Consider the following 21,566-nt stretch of genomic DNA (forward strand, 5'->3'; position numbering starts at 1 on the left):
TCTTATCCCCACTGCCAGAGCTCTGTTCTGCACAAGAGGTCAACAACCCCTGCTTGGCTCCCCTCAAATGTGACCGTCCTTGCAGAAGGAGATTAGTTCCAAAACTGGGGAACTCTTCATGGCATTAGCGGCAGTGGCAGGACGTGATACCAAGAGAAGTCACAGAAGGACCTATATAAATACAAGTGGTGAACTTTTAGTTAATTTTTTCAAAAGCTCCCAGGTCACATTCAAGTGAAGCGGACAGTTTCGCAAACAGGTCTACTAAGTTACATAGATGCACTGGAAATCTTGCTCTGTCTCCCTCTGCTCTGCATAAGCTTTGCCTTAGTAAAGACCAGAGCTCGTGGCCTTAAGTATAATGTAGAACAATTACTTCAGTCCCCATAGAAATGGAGTCACAGTGATGGTAGAACATGGAAGCTATTTACAGCCTATGTAAATGCTAAAAAGCAGATTAAGACAAGAACTGAAGAATTTTATATGCCAGCTAGATACCTGCTTCTACCTCTGTATGTGCAACAAAAAAGTGTAGCACTCTAGCAACTGTCAATTTAAAATGTACTTTTTGCTGAAGTAAATGTTACTGCAATCAGATAAGAAGTCAACAAGATTAATTTTAATTACCATAGGAGATATTTATTTCCAAGCTACAATGTGTTGTCAACTAATAGTTGAAAAAATTTGAAAAAAAAAAGAGAAGTACTAACAACCTTCTTTGCCGGCCCCCCGTTAACCTTAACCTTATCAAGTCAAAATAATCAACCCAATGTCATTTGTCATCGGTCTTTAAACAAACTTTCACCACGTTCTGAAGGGCCATTTAAAGCTCTTTTCTTCTTCATAATCTAAATTCCGTCAACTTTTGCATGCTTTGCATTTCGATAAATGTAATTTCATTTTAGTTTCAACTTCCTGTGGCCATTTCCAAAACCCATATTGTGCAAACAAATCAAAGAAGCTAATTTTTTCTCACTCAGTGCGCAGTTACAATCAAAGACAAATTAATCATCTACAGTAGGTCTAGTTGGCTGTTAATTTATATTGTAAATTCAGCCTCTACCCATGCTTCCCCCACCCCCTCCCAATCTGAAATAGCAATCACAGAAGATGACTGATATCAGGGAAGAGCCATTAACTGCAAACTCATTAAAGGTATATAATACTTTGAAGAATGATAATGCTGTGATGATGACAATGCTAGTGGGTAAACCTGTACATCAGTTTATACCACATTTTATTAACAAAATGTGTCTTGTTTTCATTTAAAACACCAAAAAGTCAAAATTGATAGATTGCTCATGAAGAAAAAGAGCATATTAAGGGCCTGATCCTGTGAGGTATGGAGTACTTCTGTCAAGGCTGAATCCCAACTCTGTCACTCCAAGTGCAGAAGTGGGGCCCACAAGGATTTTAAAAAATAATATTTGCCACACCAGGCTAGTATTAAACTTCCAAGGTTACAGCTTTTCTCTGACCTTGGCTTGGTAAACGCTGCCACCACTCAAATGCAAAATAAATAAATACATAACTTTGAACCCAGGAAAGAGCACTTGGGAATTCCTCCCTGTGGGGTACCCTCAAGCCCTTTCACCACCCCAGTCCCCCACCAGGGAAGAGCTGAGAATGAAAACAAAGGACATTCGCTGGGGCTACCAGCTAATCAAACAACATGCACAAACCTTGTAGGACACCAAAAATTCAATCTTGTTCTTAAAAAAGATAAATTTTATTAAAAACAAAAAGAAGAAAATACATCTGGAACTTACGCTTTTGCTAGATTTTAAAAGAGCAATTCCAAAAATCAAGAACCCAAAATAGCTTTTTTGGGGGTTAGCTTAAAGGTTACAAGCAAACAAATGCATCTGGGATTAGCACAGAGGAGTCCACTAGCCAATAAGAAATAAAAGAAATAACCCTAATCGCATTTAGCTAAATATTCTGATCTACTTACACATTTGGAGGTCAGATAAGTAGTTTTAGGCATGATCAGATGATTTATGACCGTACCTGGCATAAGCTGCTTATAGCATGGCTGCTCTATCTCCAGCCCAGAGAACAGACAGAGGGAAAGTTTCTTTCCCAATTTTAAAAAGTTCCACCTTCCCATTGGCTCTTTTGATCAGGTGCCCATTTTTTTTTCTTTACTTGGGGCAGTGGTTCTCAAAGCCAGTCCGCCGCTTGTGTAGGGAAAGCCCCTGGCGGGCTGGGCCGGTTTGTTTACCTGCCACGTCCGCAGGTCCAGTTGATCGCAGCTCCCACTGGCTGTGGTTCGCCGCTCCAGGCCAACGGGGGCTGTGGGAAGGATGGCCAGCACATCCGTTGGCCCGTGCCGCTTCCCGCAGCTCCCATTGGCCTGGAGCGGCGAAGCACGGACAGTGGGAGCTGAGATAGGCCGAACCTGCGGACGCAGCAGGTAAATAAACCGGCCTGGCCCCCCAGGGGCTTTACCTGAACAAGTGGCAGACAGGCTTTGAGAACCACTGACCTGGGGGACTTTTTAACCCTTTACAGGTAAAGCAAGTAAAGAACATCTACCAAGAGGGATTTTACTGCTAGCTGGCTGGCTGGTGTCCATCAAAGGGAGCTATCCCTCACTTTATTCATCACAACTTCTAAAGAAACATCTATAATGCACACATCTTATGAAGGTGTATAGCCACAAAACCATGACTCTAGATGGTAAGGCATGGCTTAGACGAGTAAAGACACCCCTGAAACTATAGCATGAACCCATGTATGTATCCACAATGTTCTTGACTTGCACCAGCAGTGTCTTCCTGTCAGTGTAATATCCTCCTGGCTCCCCACTGCTGAATCCTTTCCCCACTAAAAGAAAAGACTCTGGCAGTGGGGACAGGCTCTGAGAGGGAGAGACAGTGGGGAAAGACTGGCAGTGGGGAGTCAGCAGGGAAAGGTTTGTCAGCCCCCCACTATAGAGGCTTCTGCTGCCACAGAGAGAGACTCTGGAAGTGGGAAAGACTATGGTGGGGGGAGGCAGAGGGGAAAGGTTTCACCACCTGGGAGATGCCTTTCCCTGTTGCCCTCCCCCAGAGCCTTTCACTGACACATGTAGCTACATGCAGCAGTATGAAAACAGCTTCCTTTTCTCTGCAGCATGTAGCTACATGCACTGTCACTAATGTACAGTAAAGATGTATGCTTAGAAGAACTGATCACCTTCAATTCCTATTTGTGTAGTACAGGTACATAAAAATATTGCTCAGGCATGCAGGAGTGAAATCAGGATGGCCAAATCACACTTGGAGTTGCAGCTAGCAAGAGATGTTAAGAGTAACAAGAAGGGTTTCTTCAGGTATGGTAGCAACAAGGTGGTGGTCAAGGAAAGTGTGGGCCCCTTATTGAATAAAGAAGGCAACCTAGTGACAGAGGATGTGGAAAAAGCTAATGTCCTTAATGCTTTCTTTGCCTCTGTCTTCACAAACAAGGTCAGCTCCCAGACTGCTGCATCGGGCAGCATAGCATGGGGAGGAGGTGACCAGCCCTCTGTGGACAAAGAAGTGGTTCAGGACTATTTAGAAAAGCTGGATGAGCACAAGTCCATGGTGCTGGATATACTGCATCTGAGGGTGCTAAAGGAGTTGGCGGATGTGACTGCAGAGCCATTGGTCATTATTTTGAAAATACAGTGATTGGCGGAGGTCCCAGATGACTGGAAAAAGGCTCATGTAGTGCCCATCTTTAAAAAAGGGAAGGAGGAGGATCTGCGGAACTACAGGCCAGTCAGCCTTACCCCAGTCCCGGGAAAAATCATGGAGCAGGTCCTCAAGGAATCAATTCTGAAGCACTAAGAGGAGAAGAAAGTGACAGGAACAGTCAGCAGTGGACGTGTTATTCCATGACTTTAGCAAAGCATTTGATATGGTCTCCCACAGTATTCTTGCCAGCAAGTTAAAGTAGTATGGGCTGGATGAATGGACTGTAAGGTGGATAGAAAGCTGGCTAGATCATCAGGCTCAACGGGTAGTAATCAATGGCTCCATGTCTAGTTGGCAGCCGGTATCAAGCGGAGTGCTCCAAGGATCAGTCCTAGGGCCAGTTTTGTTCAATATCTTCATTATTGATTTGAAGGATGGTGTGGACTGCACTCTCAGCAAGTTTGCAGATGACACTAAACTGGGAGGAGTGGTAGATATGCTTGAGGGTAGGGATAGGATACAGAGGGATATAGACAAATTAGAGGACAGGGCCAAAAGAAATCTGATGAGGTTCAACAAGGACAAGTGCAGAGTCCCGCACTTGAGACAGAAGAATCCCATGCACTGCTACAGACTAGGGAACGAGTGGTTAGGCAGCAGTTCTGCAGAAAAGGACCTAGGGGTTGCAGTGCACGAGAAGCTGGATATGAGTCAACAGTGTGCCCTTGTTGCCAGAACCGGCTCTACAGTTTTCGCCGCCCCAAGCAGTGCACCGAATTGCCGCCACGGGTAGTCCGTGTGCCCTTAGGGCGGCAGGCACATTTCTGCGTCGGCAGCAATTCGGTGGCAGCTTCTATGATTAGCTGAAGCTGCCCCGGACAGCTAAATATAGAAGCTGCTGCTGCCGCCGAACTGCTGCCGCCACAGAAACGCGCGTCCTGCCCTAAGGGCACACAGACTGCTCCCGCCGCCTGTGGCGGCAATTCGACGTCCTGCTTGGGGGCAAAACAACAGGGATTACCGCCCCTTGCAGATTGCCGCCCCAAGCACCAGCTTGGAATGCTGCTGTCCAGAGCCGGCCCTGCTTGTTGCCAAGACGGCGAACAGCATATTGGGCTTACAAGTAGGAGCACTGCCAGCAGATTGAGTGATGTGATCATTTCCCTCTATTCAGCATTGGTGAGGCCTCAACTGGAGTACTGTGTTCAGTTTTGGGCCCCACACTACAAGAAGGATGTGGAAAAATTGGAAAGAGTCCAGCAGAGGGCAACAAAAATTATTAGGGGGCTGGAGCACATGACTTATGAGGAGAGGCTGAGGGAACTGGGATTGTTTAGTTTGCAGAAGAGAAAAATGAGGGGGGATTTGATAGCTGCTTTCAACTACCTGAAAGGGGGTTCCAAAGAGGATGGCTCTAGACTAGTACCAGGTGACAGAACAAGGAGTAATGATCTCAAGTTGCAGTGGGGGAGCTTTAGGTTGGATATTAGGAAAAACTTTTTCACTAGGAGGGTGGTGAAGCACTGGAATGGGTTACCTAGGGAGGTGGTGCAATCTCCTTCCTTGGAGATTTTTAAGGTCAGGCTTGACAAAGCCCTGGCTGGGAGGATTTAGTTGGGGTTTGGTCCTGCTTTGAGCAGGGGGTTTGTCATAGTATATTTCCCCAATCTGAATCTTAGAGTTCAAAAAATTGGGGTACCAGCATGAATTCCTCTAAGTTTAATTACCAGCTTAGATCTGATACACTGCCACCACCCAAAAATATATAGTGTTTTGGGGCACTCTGGTCCCCCCAAAAACCTTCCCTGGGGACCCCAAGACCCAACTTCCTTGAGTCTTACAACACAAGGGAATAAACCATTTCCCTCCCCTTCTCCTTTCTTCCTCCCAGATCTTTCCCGCCCTGGGTACACTAGGAGATCACCGTGATTCAAACTCCTTGAATCACAACACAGAGAAATCAGGGTGGTTCCCCCCTTCTCTCCCCCTCCCTTCTCCTTCCCTGTTAAGTACAGACTTAATTCCCTTGATCCTCAACAAAGGGAAAAAATCAAACAGGTTTTAAAAAGCAAAACTTTTAATAAAAAGAAAGAAAAAAAGTAAAAGGTATCTCTGTAATTTAGATGGTAAAACTTACAGGGTCTTTCAGCTTAAGACACTAGAAAGACGCCTCCCCCCAGCAATATGGAATTTTAAATACTTCCAGCAAACTACACATTTGCAAATATAGAAAACAATTAAAAGACTATAACCGTCTGTTTTACTTAATACTCACTATTTTGAATATATAAGAGACTGTAGCAGGGAGATTGGCAAGAAACCTGGTTGCACGTCTAGTCCCTTCCAGGACCCAGAGAGAACAAAGCCAAACCCAAAAACACAAACAAAGGCTTCCCTCCACCAAGATTTGAAAGTATCTTGTCTCCTGATTGGTCCCCTGGTCAGGTGTTTTTGGTTCCCTGTTTGTTAACCCTTTACAGGTAAAAAAGACATTAACCCTTAACTATCTGTTTATGACAGGGTTGGACTAGATGACCTCCTGAGGGCCCTTCCAACCCTGATAGTCTATGATTCTATTTGATGTTCTCAGCACCTCATGGGATGGGACCCCAGCTACAAAGTACTATTCAGTCTCATGTCCCAGTATGTGTGAGTTAATCTTTTTATTTTTAGCTTTACATATTATTTCCTAGATGTACAGGGCAGGCGCAGTGAGCTTGGTTATTTTCCTGTTCAGTTTACATTTGGATGGGGCAGGATGGGTGGGTTGGGGGGAAGAGAGATGTTTTTCTGCAGTGTAGTGCTGCAATATTCAAAACATCTGCTGGTTTTTCTAGTTCTTTATTTTGGATAACATCACCATCATCAATGATGTTAGTAACATTATACAGAGTTCTGGTAATGGTGCTAGTAGTTTCTAGCTATGGTCAAGTGAAATTCAAACACAGTGAGTGGTTGTATAACACAAAAGGGTGACAATTTTTTCTATTTTTTTTTAAATTTGTGCATAACCAAGGAAAGAGATATACACAACCCAAAAGCTGTTCCTTACCAAACTGCAATCTTGATATCATAGAACCATAGAAATTAGAAATGGAAAGGACCTATTAGAGCATCTATAGTGCACCTCACTGCCAAGGCAGTATTGTTCCCTATAGTACCTGATTTAGGGCTATGTCCAGTCTAGTTTTAATATATCCCAGGGGAAGGGGCTTTCCCAGACCTCTCTGGGAAGTCTGTTCCACAGCCAGGAATCACTGGGGTGCAGGGATTTCTATGGCTAAAGGTTATGTTGGAGATAAGCTAGATATCAATAATGGTCCCTTCTAGCCTTAAAATTTATGAAGTTGTTCTTTATATTTCGTCCTATTTTCCATGTTCTTAATTTCATCCTCTCACTCCTTTGTTCCACCCTAAATAATGCCTTTTGACCTAAAGTCCAAACTGTAGTATTTCAACACTGGTCCAAGTAGAGGATAGTTTAGACCTACATAAGACCCCAGGAAGGGACTGTGTCTCAAGGAGTAGTAATAGTTTGCTCTGTTTTTTGTTTCAGCATCATAACTTGAGGAATTTACCATTTTTGTTATAGGCCCTTGTGGACTGGAGTCAAGTTCAAGGTCTGCCTTGAAAATAATGATTAATTCAATGGCCTGGGCCCAGGATATCTAAAAGAATCTAAAGCTCGGGGATGAAGAACAAGATGGACAATTGTGGCACAATGGAACTTTCTACAATAAGGATAAAGCCTGTCTGTGTGGTAGAAACTAACCCCACTGCCTTCCATGCTAACTGCAGAGTGCATTTCTTTGATTTCCCTTCTCTAACATAAATACAGAGCAATATGTACATAACCCCCCAAAAACAAACAAACAAAAACAAACCTACCAAAATCAAACACTGCACTGAACACACAATTCTCCCCCTGGGGAAGAGGATGAGAGAACAAATGTGACAGATGTTAGTCACGCTGTTGTTTAATATTCTACTTGAAAGTGCTCAGATACTACAGCGATGAGAGCAGTGTAAGAACCTGAACAGAACAGAATAGATCATGTTGGTTAGCAAATAGAGTAATAGAATTTAAGGCCAGTAGAACCACCAAATCATCTAGTCTGATCGCCTGTACATCATGGGCCACCAAAATCACCTAGCACTCACACACTAAAACCCAATAACCAATCTTAGACCAAAGTAAATGAGACCCACAGGAGACTAGACTATTATATGTCATAGGCATAGAACAAGAGAGACCAATGTGCCTCTATTTGAGGCCCCTGCAATAGAAGAGAAATGATTAGGTGAGATATATGCAGATAATCCTCGCAAGTCATTGAACCCACATGCTGCAGAGGAAGGCAAAAAATAAATCTCCAAGGTCATTGCAAATCTGATCCAGGAAAAAATTCCTTCCCGACCCCACCGATGACTATCAGTTAAACCCTGAGCATGTGAGCAAGAACCAGCCAAACACTCAAAAAGAGAATGTTCAGCACCAACTCAGAGCCCTGGCCCACTCTGCCCAATGTCCCATCCCCAGCTGTGGCCATCCCTGATGCTTCAGAGGAAGAAGATGATTAAAGAAAAAACCCTCGCAGAATACATTGGGGGAAAATACCTTTCTGACCACTGCAGGTTGCCAGCTAAAATACTGAAGCATCAGCTTTAGGACCATAAGACATAAACCAGAAATGAGCCCCATGGCTGTTGAGCCCTGCCCCTTGCCATCACAACCAACCCTGTCATACAAATAAATTATTGCTATTAGCATTTTTATTACTACTTTTATTAGTGTCATAATTAACAACAATTGTCCATTTATTCCCTATATATCACTGTATCACTAAAAAGGGAGGACTATAAATGTATGTACAACCCTGCATTTTTGCTCTCATTTCTTTTTTTGTTGGTCCCTTCCGTTCTACCCTTGACGTTCCTTTCATCTCATTCTTCCACTTCCCTCCCCCTGCCCAACCCCCCTGTGAATGGCTTGCCAACTACAGAACCAGTTTCTCCTCTCTTGGTTTTCACACCTCAACTGCTAGAACAGGGCCTCATCCTCCCTGATTGAACTGACCTCGTTATCTCTAGCTTGCTTGCTAGCATATATATACCTGCCCCTGGAAATTTCCACTACATGCATCTGAGGAAGTGGGTATTCACCCACGAAAGCTCATGCTCCAAAACGTCTGTTAGTCTATAAGGTGCCACAGGATTCTTTGCTGCTTTTATGCTCTTAAGGTCTGTGAGTTGGGGCTGGTCACCTGAAGATGAAAAACAGGTTTCTTCCAGGCAAGAGACACTTATCAACACCTGTCAGGTTATATGTAGATTGAGCACTGTATACTTTACAATGAACACCTATTTACAGTCTAAGCACAATACTAATCAAGTGATTGCAAAGCCTCCAGGGGAGATTCTAGAACGGAAAAAAAAAAAAAGCAGTGGGGGAGTTTCCCTGTTTACAAGTGAAGACAATTGGTCACTGGAATTCCATGTGGGATACAGAGGTGTAACGGGTTGGCACCCACCTCTCACGAGCGCCCCCTCTGGTTGGGTATGTCTGTGGTCTTTAAACAAGTCCCAGGCCTGCCATCAGGTTGTACTCCCAGGTCTTCCTCCCTGGAGGCAATGGTTTTGCCCTCTTAGTCTGTTTTGGCCCCAGTATTCAAGACAGTTCAGTCCCTTTCTGGGGAGTTTACTGATGTCCAATTTTAGGCCTTTCCCCTGTGGCCTATGAGGAGTGGAGAGGACCTGGGCCCACCCACTACTTTCACCGATGCCTTACCCTTAGCTCAGGGCTCTTCTAAGCTCAGGGCCAGTAGCTCCTTGCTCCCCTGGTGCCTACTAGCACTGGGCTTCCCATTGTTCTGCCATAGCCTCAACCAGCTTCAACATCCATGCTCCTCCACCTCTAATAAGGAACCGCTCTGTCTCTGGCTCTGTAGCTCCTTTTTATAGGGCCCTCCTGGGCCCTGATTAGCTGCTTCTCCTGCAAACACTCTAGCCTGCTTGGAAGACCTCTCCACTGCTCCTCACTTGGGACAAGTGTGGCAGGACTCTGAGGCCTCCAGCAGGGGGCCTCTCAGCCTAGTCTACCCCATCACAAGAAGTTCACCCAGTTATCCTTCACTGAGGAAACAAGCTGCCAGTTGGTTTGTTATATGAATGGGAGATTACAGCCTGTATGGCTCTTTGAAAGAACCATTGGCTGAGCTAACCTTTGTGAGCAGGGGAATGTCTTGATAGTTTTTATCCTAGGCTCTAGAAAGTGTGTTATGATTTTACTTTATATGTAACCATTTTCCCATTAATTCTATTCACTTCTTCTCCAGTCTGTTCTTTGTTAAATAAATTTCTTGTTTTAGTGGGTTACAGACAACAAGGGGTTATCAGAACAATCTGTAGTCCACTCACCCTCGATTGCAGAGGTGTTAATGGGCCACTCTACCTTGAACAGTCTGTTAGAATATGTGCGAACTACTAATGCTAAACAATCTGTTCCACCTTGCATTTAGCTGCCAGGCTCAGAGTACCTTTCCCAGACCTGAAGAAGAGCTCTACTGTGTGGCTGGAAAGCTTCTCCCTCTTACCAACAGAAGTTAGGCCACCTTGTCTCTCTAATATTACCTCACTCACCTTGTCTCTCTAATATCCGGTGACTGACAAGGCTACAACTACACTGCTTACAACTGTGTAAAGGTTGTCAGTCCTATTAAATTTTGTGCTGGCTTTAGTATATGGATTTTTCCTTTGAGATCAGCATCCTTCTCTCTTAGAGAGAGTCTTTAAAAGTAGAATATTTTCTACTGATTTTTGTCTTCTCCAATTTGAAAGCATTGTCGATCAGGACAGCAGAAATCTGCCCCATTACGGGAACCAGCCATGCACTGGGAAATGCTCACGCTTCCATTGCTTCTCATTTGTGTAAAAGCAACATTTTATTTTGTGGGACTGACTGGTTTAGAGTAATTGCTAATGGGATTTAACCTCTATGGTCTTTTGTTGGATTCGAGACCATTCTTTCACCACTCTTGATGCTCTACCTCCTTTTCCTTTCCCCTCCAGGACTGTGGCTCTTGGTCCCCTCCTCTGCTCCCTATACTTTTCCCCATCATAGACTCATAGACTCATAGACTCTAGGACTGGAAGGGACCTCGAGAGGTCTTCGAGTCCAGTCCCCTGCCCTCATGGCAGGACCAAATACTGTCTAGACCATCCCTAAAAGACATTTATCTAACCTACTCTTAAATATCTCCAGAGATGGAGATTCCACAACTTCCCTAGGCAATCTATTCCAGTGTTTGGGTGAGCTCATTTGTTCACAAGAGCTCAGCTATCATCTTTATGTTTATGACTCTGAGATGTACATTTCATACTAATTTCCAATCCCTCACTGCCTTTGACATCTTCCAGTTTTGAGAGTTCACTGTTATCTCAAGCTCAACAAAAACCATCTCAATATTTCCACCCCAAACCCCCCTCTTTTCTCCTTTACAGCTGACAAAACTAACATCCTCCCTACCACCCATGCTTTGCTTTAATCAGGGACAATTCTTGGAATTAGCATGTACAAGCCAGGATCTGTGCATGCGTATTAAGCACAACTGCAGTTTCACCTGCCTTATTTGTGCATGCCAATTTTGTACTGCATGTGCAGTTGCAGAGCTTTGCCTACGTAACAGGTGCTGATGCAGGTGGTGATGGGCAGGGGAAGGGTGTAAAATAGGGCCAAGCTAGGACCACCCCTCCTCCAAGCACCCCTGGACCCAGAACAGTGCATGAGAGATGCCCCACACACACTAGGGCAACAGGACCCAGGTGGTGCCTCCTTACCCACCCACCATGTGGTTTTGGCGAAAAACTGCAGAAAGACACCAGCCAGAGCTTGCAGTGGGTAGGAGCAACCAAAGTAGGGACTGCTACACTGGGGGGAAGGGAGTAAAATGGGGTACAGCCATGGTCACTTGTTCCTTCAGTAGTCCCTCCCTGAACCCAGAAGTGTGCAGGGGAGACCCTAGCTCTCTGGGAAAATTACATATCAGATAATGCCTCACCATCCCTCCACTATATGCCTTGGGGGAAAACTGCAGAAAGAAACCAGCCGGAGACTCGAGCCGGTAGGAGCAGCTGCAGAAGCAGTCAAAGCAGGGAGATTCAGAGAACTTTCTGCAGGTTGGACTGGACTTTCTTTGCTCTGTGCTGATTGGCTCCTTCCCCCGCCCTCATAGTCACTTCATCTGAGCTTCCCTTGCACCTGCCCTCTTCTCCTCCTTTTCTTCCCTGTCCTGTCTCACCCCCACTTCCCTGGTCTTGCCATTTAGCAGATCCTCTCCTAACTAAACCCACTCCCAAAAAATTGTGGAACATCATGTTTGTTACCACCACATCAGTCACTTTGCTTGTGTGTTCTACCCCTTTCCCCCATCCTGTCTATCGATCTAGTTAGACTGTTAACCTTTTGAGGCAGGGGCCATCTACCACTCTGTGTTATACAGTACCTTGCACAATGGGGCCCTCATTCTTGGCTGGTCCCTGGGCATTACTGTAATAAACAGGGTTAATAATAATACAGCCATCACAGAAGTTTGGGCTTCCCTCTCTGAAGCCAACAGAGGGAGGGGAAGATGATGAAATGTACAAGGGAGGAACAGATATTAAAACTGGGATTTTGAAAAAAGCCAAACTTGCAGTCAGTACTGAGAGCAGAATACTAAACACTTTGCCCACATGCTAACTATGGGCCAAATTCTGCTGCCTTTACTCATGCTCCATGTCCCACATGAGTCAGATGAGCTAAATTTGGCCTTTGATGTTGAAGGAAACTCGCTATTTCACTAGTGATAGGTTTCAGAGTGGTAGCTGTGTTAGTCTGTATCAGCCAAAAGAACAATGAGTACTTGTGGCACCCTACAGACTAACAAATTTATTTGGGCATAAGCTTTCGTGGGCTAAAAACCACTTCATTGGATGCATGCTGTGGAAAATACACAGAGAACATGAAAAAATGGATGTTTCTATTTCTCCATGCTAACTTTTCCCCTACTGTTACTCACACCTTTTTCTCAACTGTTTGAATTGGGCCATCCTGATTATCACTACAAGTTTTTTTTTTCTCTCGGTGATAATAGCCCACCTTAATTGATTACTCTCGTTATAGTTAGTATGACAACACTCATTTTTTCATGTTCTCTGTGTATATATACCTTCCTACTGTATTTTCCATTGCATGCATCCGATGAAGTGAGTTTTAGCCCACAAAAGCTTGTGCCCAAACAAATTTGTTAGTCCCTAAGGTGCCACAAGTACCCTTCGCTCTTTTTATTTCACTAGTGGTATCTCAGAGCTTTTCTTTAATGCATGTCTTGTCTGTTTCTTCTCCGCGAGTAGTTTGCTCTAGGGTCTGAGCAGTCAGGCAAAAAACTAGTTTCTACATCAGTAGACAGCAGCATTGAAATGCCAGTCACTCTGATTCCTCCCACAGTTCTTCATTCTCCGGGAAGCCCTGCAGAGATTAATTTCTCTTTGATGCTCGAATCTGTGTGAATTTTTTTTGTTTGTTTTTATTAAATAGTTCCCTAGAACCTGAAAAACAATAAGCATTTTCCATGCCTGTTTTTATGTTATTTTTTGCTTTCATTCATGTCAATCAGATGGTTAGTCCTTCAGCTGAACAGTTCTGTACTTTCCATTCCATTAATCTTTTCATTTCCTCTGTGAAATTGCTCAAAATTGCCAGTTTCACTTCAGATGCAAACGGGACAGTACAGTGCACTTCCTAACTGTTGAAGTGACACAAGGCACTGACTTCCTTCTGAGTTAAATACCTTAAGGTCCACAGACTTCCTTTGATCTTTGGGGGAGGGGAAAGGGAGGGGGAGAGGCAAATGCTCTAGACATTCAAAATGTGCTCTAGAGAAGTATGTGGCCCTTATACACCTCTACCCCCATATAACATGACCCGATATAACATGAATTCGGATATAACACAGCACTCGGGGGAGAGGGGGGAAGGGGCTGCACACTCCAGTGGATCAAAGCAAGTTCGATATAACGTGGTTTCATCTATAACACGGTAAGATTTTTTGGCTCCTGAGGACAGTGTTATATCAGGGGAGAGGTGTATGTGGTGTTTCAAAGGAGGCCTCCACCTGCCTCTCTTTTATGCATTCACAACAATGTGTGTGTAATCATTTACAGGTAGTTTTTGTGCACTATCCCTTGTGCATGAAACCGGCAGATCTTCATGTGAAGCAAACCCATTTGAGGGTCAAGTGCAAATGGGCTTTGCAACACAGTGCATGTGCACAAATAAAGGTGAGGGGCTTGATTTTCCTCTCCCTTAAATTGAATTACTCCTGATTTACACAAGTGTAAGTTAGAAGTTACACTGATGTAAAACCAGGATGAGAGAAGAATCTGGCCCAGTGTTCCGAAACTTTGAACCCTAATATTTTGCCTTGGAAAAAGCCCAATGCGCATACATTGAACTGGAGTTAGACATCGGTATAGGGAATATTCACAATGGAAAATTTACAAAAATATTCCTCAGTCCAAAGAGCTATCAAGCTCTTTCTTCCCAGAGATCCATATCTATATTTATTCATTTCCTCTGCTCCCTCTGTACATCCAGCATTAGCCTCCTCTCTATCCATTCCCACTATCTCCGTGCACTGTTTTGTGAAAGCTTTCTCATCTGAAGCTTTAGTCTTGATTCCTGCGTGGGCAGCTTTCCTTTCTTTCTCTCACCCACTGTCCAACTCTCTCCAGCTCTGAGTTGAAAACATGTATTTTCTCCCTTATTCTTCATTTCTTTCTTCCTCTGCTATTATTTAACTTGGCAATTACATTATTTAGTACTTTGACATGGTCTGAGATTCAGTTTGAATGAGAGATGCTCTATTCCATCATGTTGTATTGTACATGTACCGTGTTTACTGTATAATGAGGCAAGAATCCTCCTGCAGACTAATTCAGACAGCACAATAAACATTTGCCAAGCCAAAAGAAACGATCAGATAGTCAGAGGTGAGGACTGTGTCAGCATCAGAACCTCTGTACCAAAAGAGTAAGGTAATCTTTTCACTACATTCAACCATTGCAAAAAAGCATAGTCCAGCTGGAAAAATCTCAAGTCCTCAGAACAGAGGAAATCATGATCAGAATCTCTGCTCCTAATAGCTGAGTGATGAATTTGAAAAAACTTGATGTAAAAAAAGGGCTTTGACTTCTGCTATACTGTATGGCATGCCTGATATGGCAAAGATACATCCCAAATTCTATACAAATAGCCTCAATGCTTTTCACTGCTCCTACAAAACACTAACACACACAGAATATTAGATGTGGACAATGGGGTTCAGCATGCACTCAAATGCATTTAATGTTTTAATTTACTGGGAAGAAGGCATTATTGTCTGATGAAAGACAGGAAATACTAAGAGGATGTGAGCAAGCAAGCAAAAACCCACTGAGCATATTATGTAAATAAACCAGTGTCTAGAACACATAAATTAGGGTAGATCTAGACTATCCGCCGTATCGGTGGGTAACGATTGATTTCTCGGAGATCGATATATCGCGTCTCATCTAGACGCGATATATCGATCCCCAAACGCACTCCTATCGACACCGGAACTCCAGCAGCGCGAACAGCAGTAGCGGAGTCGACAGGAGGAGCCGCGGACGTCGATCCCGTGCCGTGAGGACGAGAGGTAAATTGATCTAAGATACTTGGACTTCAGCAACGCTATGCACGTAGCTGAAGTTGCATATCTTTTATCGATCCCCCCCCCCTCAGTATAGACCAGCCCTAAGGCTGCGAGTCTGGCACATGACTTTCCGGGACCTCCATGACTTCTCCAGCAGCTGGTGTGACTGACTCCAGGGCAGCCTGAACAGCTGGGACAGCCTGGGGCCAGCCGCATCAGCCACTGCTCAGATGGCCCTGGGGCCAGCTGCATGTGCCGCTGCTCAGGCAGCTCTGGGAAGCTGCCCCTGGGGCTGCAGGAGTAGCAGCAGTCCCAGGCACACTCCAGAGCAGCGATTCCAGAGCAACAGCGGCACTTCTTCAGTCTGCCCCCCAGAGCAGCCGTGGCACCCTGGAAGGCTCGCCGCAGAGCATCCGCGGCACCTCAGAGGACTCCCCCTAGAGTTGCAGCAGAATGACCCGGGCCCCCCCAAAGCACCTAAGATTTAATCATGAGTATTTTTAGTACAAGTCATGGACAGGTCACAGGCCATGATTTTTTGTTTATTACCCATGTCCTGTCCATGATTTGTACTTAAAATACCCCTGACTAAATCATAGCCTTACACCTAAACTTCATAATAAAGACCTAGCAGAGATCTGCAGGTAGCAGCAGGGCTGAAGGAACTGACTATCTTTCATAAGGTGCTCCACATCTTACAGAACTGGCCTGCTGACATTCTTCAGAGATTTTTTTGAAGTTAAATATCACAAAGCATTTTATTTATCAACAGTTAGATATTTATTAACTACCAAGAAACCTTCATATAAGGTCACAGAAAGACTACTTTTCCATTGCTGGAGTATCATGAAGGTGGGAAAACAACTCACTAAATAAATACGTTTGTGTATGGACTTAGCTCCTTTTCCCATTTGCAAATTATTGATGAATGGGTTGTGAAATTTACAAAGCCTCTTTGTGACTACTTGCATTTTTGTGTGGATAACGTTTGGACAATGGATTGCTCACAAACAGTTCAGTGTGAGGATTCACATGAATGGATTCGTGACACCAACGACCTTGTTCATGAAGGTGGAGAAAGAATATTCTACCCAAGCCGCACAACAGATTGAGATACAAGAGGCCACTGAGGACAACGCAGGTGGAATGCAGCGTGGACTGTGAACTATCTACGAGCTAATCAGAGACCAGAAATGATATGGACAATCCGACCTCTAGAGAGAGACTAATGGCACAACTAGAGCTAGCCTGCCTTAGCTGTTTGACAATGCAGAGACACAGGCTCCAAAATTACATGGACTTTGTAATTTAATTAGTGTTCTTTAAATAGTTTACATTTTTTCACTGTTATTCATTCAAAGCCAAAGAGGCATTTACATGGGGAAGAGTCTACCTCGGAGGTGGATCCAGGCAGTTTTGAGAAGCATCTGGGGCAATTGGTGTCTGTGCTGGGTCAGGGTGTCTGTGCTCTGTGAGCTATGGCCATCTTTGTCTCCAGTACAGTATCTCTTCTGTTTAATTAACAATGACTGTGACTGTAGCAGATTTTATATTAGATAATGCTTTTGATGCAAATTCTATGTGGTGCTGACACTGGGAGGTTCAAAAGCAGACATTCCAGAAACATTAGCATTTCCCTCAGTTTCCCTCACATATTAGGCAGCCCTTAAAGAATTAACTGTTATGCTGCGGCTAAGGGGGGCATGTAGCTACTTGCAACATTAGACAAGGACATCAGCCTTGTTCCGTACCATCATTCCTGGAGAACAGTCCTTCCTTTTGCAAACAACACAAGAGTTTCAGGATGGATGCTTGTGCTGTCATAATAACTAACACTTACACTGCACTTCTTATCGGCTAATCCAAATTTCATCATGTGACATTCTTCTGGATTAGAATAATGGACATTAATTACAATCAAGCTCTCATCAATGGTACATTTTGCTGGATCTTAAATAGAAATTTTTAACAGGTGAGAGCACACTGAGTGCTCAATCTTTTGCAAGCAACTTCCAAAATTCAGATTAGCACCATTGAAGCCAAGTCAGAAAAGCCTCTGTCTATACACTGAACGACCCAGAACTTATGCAGTTCTCTTTACTTATGGATATCAAAAGCACTTTTGAGACTTCAACTAAATTGCAAAACAACCTGGTGTGGAAGATACACTAAGAAAAAACAGGTACAAAAATCAGTGATGAGCTGCCAAAATCTTACGAACGGGTTCCCTACCGGATCTTCAGCGGCATGGCTCTGGCAGGTGAAGGACCCGCCGCCGAAGACCCGGTAGGGAACCACTCAGTGAGTACACCTCCCACTCATGTCCTGCCCCTGACTGCCCCCCTCAGAAACCACAACCCATACCCCCCCCACTCCTTGTCCCCTGATCACTCTTTCCCGAGACTCCCAACTCTAATTGCCCCCCCAGGACTGCACTCCCTGCCCAACCCGCCCTGCTCCCTGTCCCGACTGCCTTGACCTCATTCACCAACACCCCAACAGAATCCCAGAACTCCCACGTGGCACCTACCCAACCCCACCCTTCCCCATCCCGACTGCCCCCCAAGAGACTCTGCCCCATCCAACCCCCCCCCGCTCCCTGTCCCTGCCTTATCCAACCCCCCCAATCCCGGCCTCTTACCTCCGCCGGGGCCTGCAGGACAGCACAGCGCGGCCGGAGTCGGGGCTGGGGACCAGAGTTGGGGCCTGGCTGGGGCTGGAGCCACACCATGTGGCCAGAATCAGGGCCTGGGATGGGGCCCAGGCCCGGGCCCTGGGCCCAGCCCAGAGCCAGAGTCGGATCCTGGGCCGGGGCCCATCCCGGAGCTGTGCTGCATGGCCTGAGTCGGGCCGCGCAGCGCCTGGGGCCCTCCTTATGCCCCATCCCCGACCCAGTTCACCTGCAGGAAGCCCTGCTTCCCGCGAATCAGCAAGGGAGGGGAAGGAAAAGTCGGTGGGGAGCATCAGGGAGGAGGTGGGGCTAGGTGAGCTGGGGCCAGGGGCACGGAGCTGTCACAGATTTTGTTAAATTTAAAAAAAGTCTTTTTAGAACTGGGACAACTGGTTCTAAAAGGCCTTCTAAATTTAAGAACCGGTTCTCGCGAACCGGTGGGAACCAGCTCCAGCAACCACTGACAGAAATATCCTTATTGCCTTGGCTCCTCTCTCTCCTCCCCCTTGGCCACTTGCCACAAAATTGCCTAGCTCTGACTTCTTCCCCTGGCGTCATGTGGTGCTCCAACAACAGCCTTGCTTTGTGTGCCAGTAACTGCAACCATTTCTATTCCTGCTCCTGGCTCCTCATGCAACAATTCTTCCAGGGCCCTTTCTGAGATGATGGAGGCAGGCAAAGTGAGCTGAGCACAGAGTAGACACTTTCCCTAGATCAGGGCTGAGGATCTAAGCAGGGGCAGCTCTAGGCACCAGCCAAGCAAGCAGCTCACTGGGGCAGCCCATTTGCAGGGGCAGCAGCGGGCAAGGATCCAGACCGGGAGCTGAGAACCAATGGGGAGCCATGGGAGCTGTAGTTCCTTGGTTAGCTCCCTGCCTACAAAGCCAGCCCTGGAGAGCAGAGAAAGAACTACATTTTCCAGCATTCCTTGGCCACAATCAACAGGAAAGGGATGGGGAGGGAGTATGGTAGCTGAAACCTCATGCTGCAGCTTGCTGTGAGTGGAGAGCTGACTGCTGGAGCAGGGTGGCATTGTGAATGGGGAACAAGTGTGCCCAAGGAGTAGAAGACTTTGCCCCAGATATCCTCTTCGGAAGACATCCCCAGACTGGATTAGGGATGTGGTGTGACCTCACCTTGCAGCCCCCAAAGAAGGAATTAATGGACTAAATGGACAGTGCATCTCTCTATCTGAAACCTAGCAAGGGAGTTTTGTGGATCCCACTAGAATTTAAAATGAAAAGTAAGGGAGAGGAGGCTCTACTGGACCTGGGCAGCTTTAGATATAGTACCAGGCACTTAAGAGGATTTCCTCTTCTGAGCCATGGAAGCAGAAATTGACTTTTCCTTTCCAGATATAGCTAATATTCAGAAAGGGAATCTAGCACCTGCCTTCTAGATTTGAACACCTCAAAATTCAGGAGTGCTCAAGCTCAATTTGGGCAGCTGTTACTTCATTTCTCCCAAATCAAATATACTGATCCACTGTAATTTGCTGTAGAAAAAGTAGGATAAAATTGAGCAAGAAATGCTTCCCAGTGGTTTTTAGGATTGGAATTGCTATTTTCAAACAGCCGCTGCTTTTTAAGTTTTATTTGTTTAAAAGGAAGACAGTGATATTGCATTGGCAAATTCCCCACAGAAACAGAGTGGAACTAAAGAATAATAAAGGCACCTCAACTCTTCCTCGTTCATGTAGGACAGTCTTACAACATGCATCCAGATATCCTCCAATCACACAAGCTGAAAACTGTTCCACTTTACTGTAGTTCTGTAACCATATGGGAACCAATCCTGTCTGTGTTCTGTGCACATCCAAAATTCCTGCTGAATGACTCGCCCTGGGAGCAAGTTACCAGTGACCCAGGGCTGAGATGGAAGGAGGGTGCAGGTGGTGGTGGTGGTGGTGATGGTGGTGGGAGCGGGGGGGGGGGTGGGGAAGAGCCCAGAGCTGGGGCAGCAGGGAGGGGTGCGAGGGGCAGGGAAAAAAAAATCAGCCAAAGTTTCTTTTGCTTGAGGCGGCAAAAAATCTGGAGCCAGCCCTGTATCTAGGGGAGAGTGGCCAGCTGATCAGTAGAGCACAGATTGGACAATCTCACCAGGGAAATTCCTGGCTGCACTCCTGGGCTGTTTGCAAGCGATACCTCTAACTGCTCCCAGTTATCTTCACTTGTCCCTAAATTCGTCCACATCACTTCAAACGTGTTGAACAGCCTCCTAATTAGCCTGCATACAAGTTCCCTCACTTTCCTTCCAAAAGCTCCTTAAAAATCTCCCTGATGCGCAATACGTTCCACTGAAAACAACCACCTCCTGCTCCATCTTTGTACCCTATTATACTGTCCTGTAGTCCTCTCCAACTCTATCTAAACCAAGAGCCCTTTGAGGCACGGCCACAGTGGCAGGAAATCAGACCCGGATGTCTTAAGAGGGCATAATTCATTATAATGATATTATGGGCATCATTTGCCTCTCACTGATCCCACTAATTTGTCAGAATAACTCCAATGAAGTTATTGAAGTTAACTGTGTTTTACCTCATTGTAAGTGAAAACAGGAGCAGGTCCCATGAGTCTAATTTTAACTTACTTATTTTGTTTCAAAATAAAATGTAATTGTATACCTGATAATTTTCACCATTTTTTATTAGCTCCTGAATTATGACTAACAAAATCAAAATTAATTTTCATACAAGCAAGCATTACATCTATTCCCATATTCCAGCCAATTATGCCCTTTCTGTCAATGTAATATTTAGTCAAAGTGTGTAGGGTTGGAGGAGAAATCAGTAATCTTCAACAGTAAGATCATCTCCAATTTTAATACCAATTATACTATGGTAGAGCCAGGATTTTCTACTTCTACTTACTGAAAGTAGCATAACATGAAGGTAGAAGTTCAGCCAACTCATTTTTAAACATCAGTGAAACAGAAAAGTATAGAAAAGGTGGTAGAAAAAGAGTGTAATGTGAAGAAGTGCCATTTGCAATCTCCATACCTACCTTTACAACAATGATAATTAGTGCCAGCACTTAAAACCAATTGTGGCTCATATGAGAGCAGCATCAAGAGAGTGCTGACCTTGCATCCAGGGTGCAGTTTCATTGGTGAGGGAGAAGGACAGGAACTTTCCATCTCACTGTTGTGGCCCTTTTCCTCCCCCTTTTAGCCACTCTTCACCCATAATCTCCAAGGTCCAGTCAAATGGCCACACCATTCTGTCACTCAAGGAGGACTGGACAAGACTGTCTTTGGAAATTGAGCCAGGCCATTCTACTTTGTGCACATTGTCACTCTGTGGAGAGATCAGGTTAGGCAACCAAAGATAGTATCAGGTAAGCTGCCTGCTATGTATTTACAGAGGGCTAAGTGAGAAATCTGTGTAATTGGCCAGGTCTATGTTGACTGCTCCATTCAGCATAAAATATGTAGCACAAAAAGGAGTTTATTCCATCACTATATGAAATTAAACAGCAAAGCATGTCTTGACCTAATCCCTTTCTGTCATATAGTTACACTTCCTTT

General features: G+C 45.0%; 1 protein-coding gene across 7 annotated transcripts in view; it reads right to left on the minus strand.

Annotated features, from left to right (window-relative positions):
- The window catches only part of PCLO (piccolo presynaptic cytomatrix protein), a 540,429-nt gene that overhangs the window by 200,623 nt on the left and 318,240 nt on the right, over positions 1-21,566 (minus strand). The gene's annotated exons all lie outside the window — the stretch shown is intronic.

Source organism: Gopherus evgoodei, chromosome 1 (assembly GCF_007399415.2).
Source record: "Gopherus evgoodei ecotype Sinaloan lineage chromosome 1, rGopEvg1_v1.p, whole genome shotgun sequence".
Classification (NCBI taxonomy): domain Eukaryota; kingdom Metazoa; phylum Chordata; order Testudines; family Testudinidae; genus Gopherus; species Gopherus evgoodei.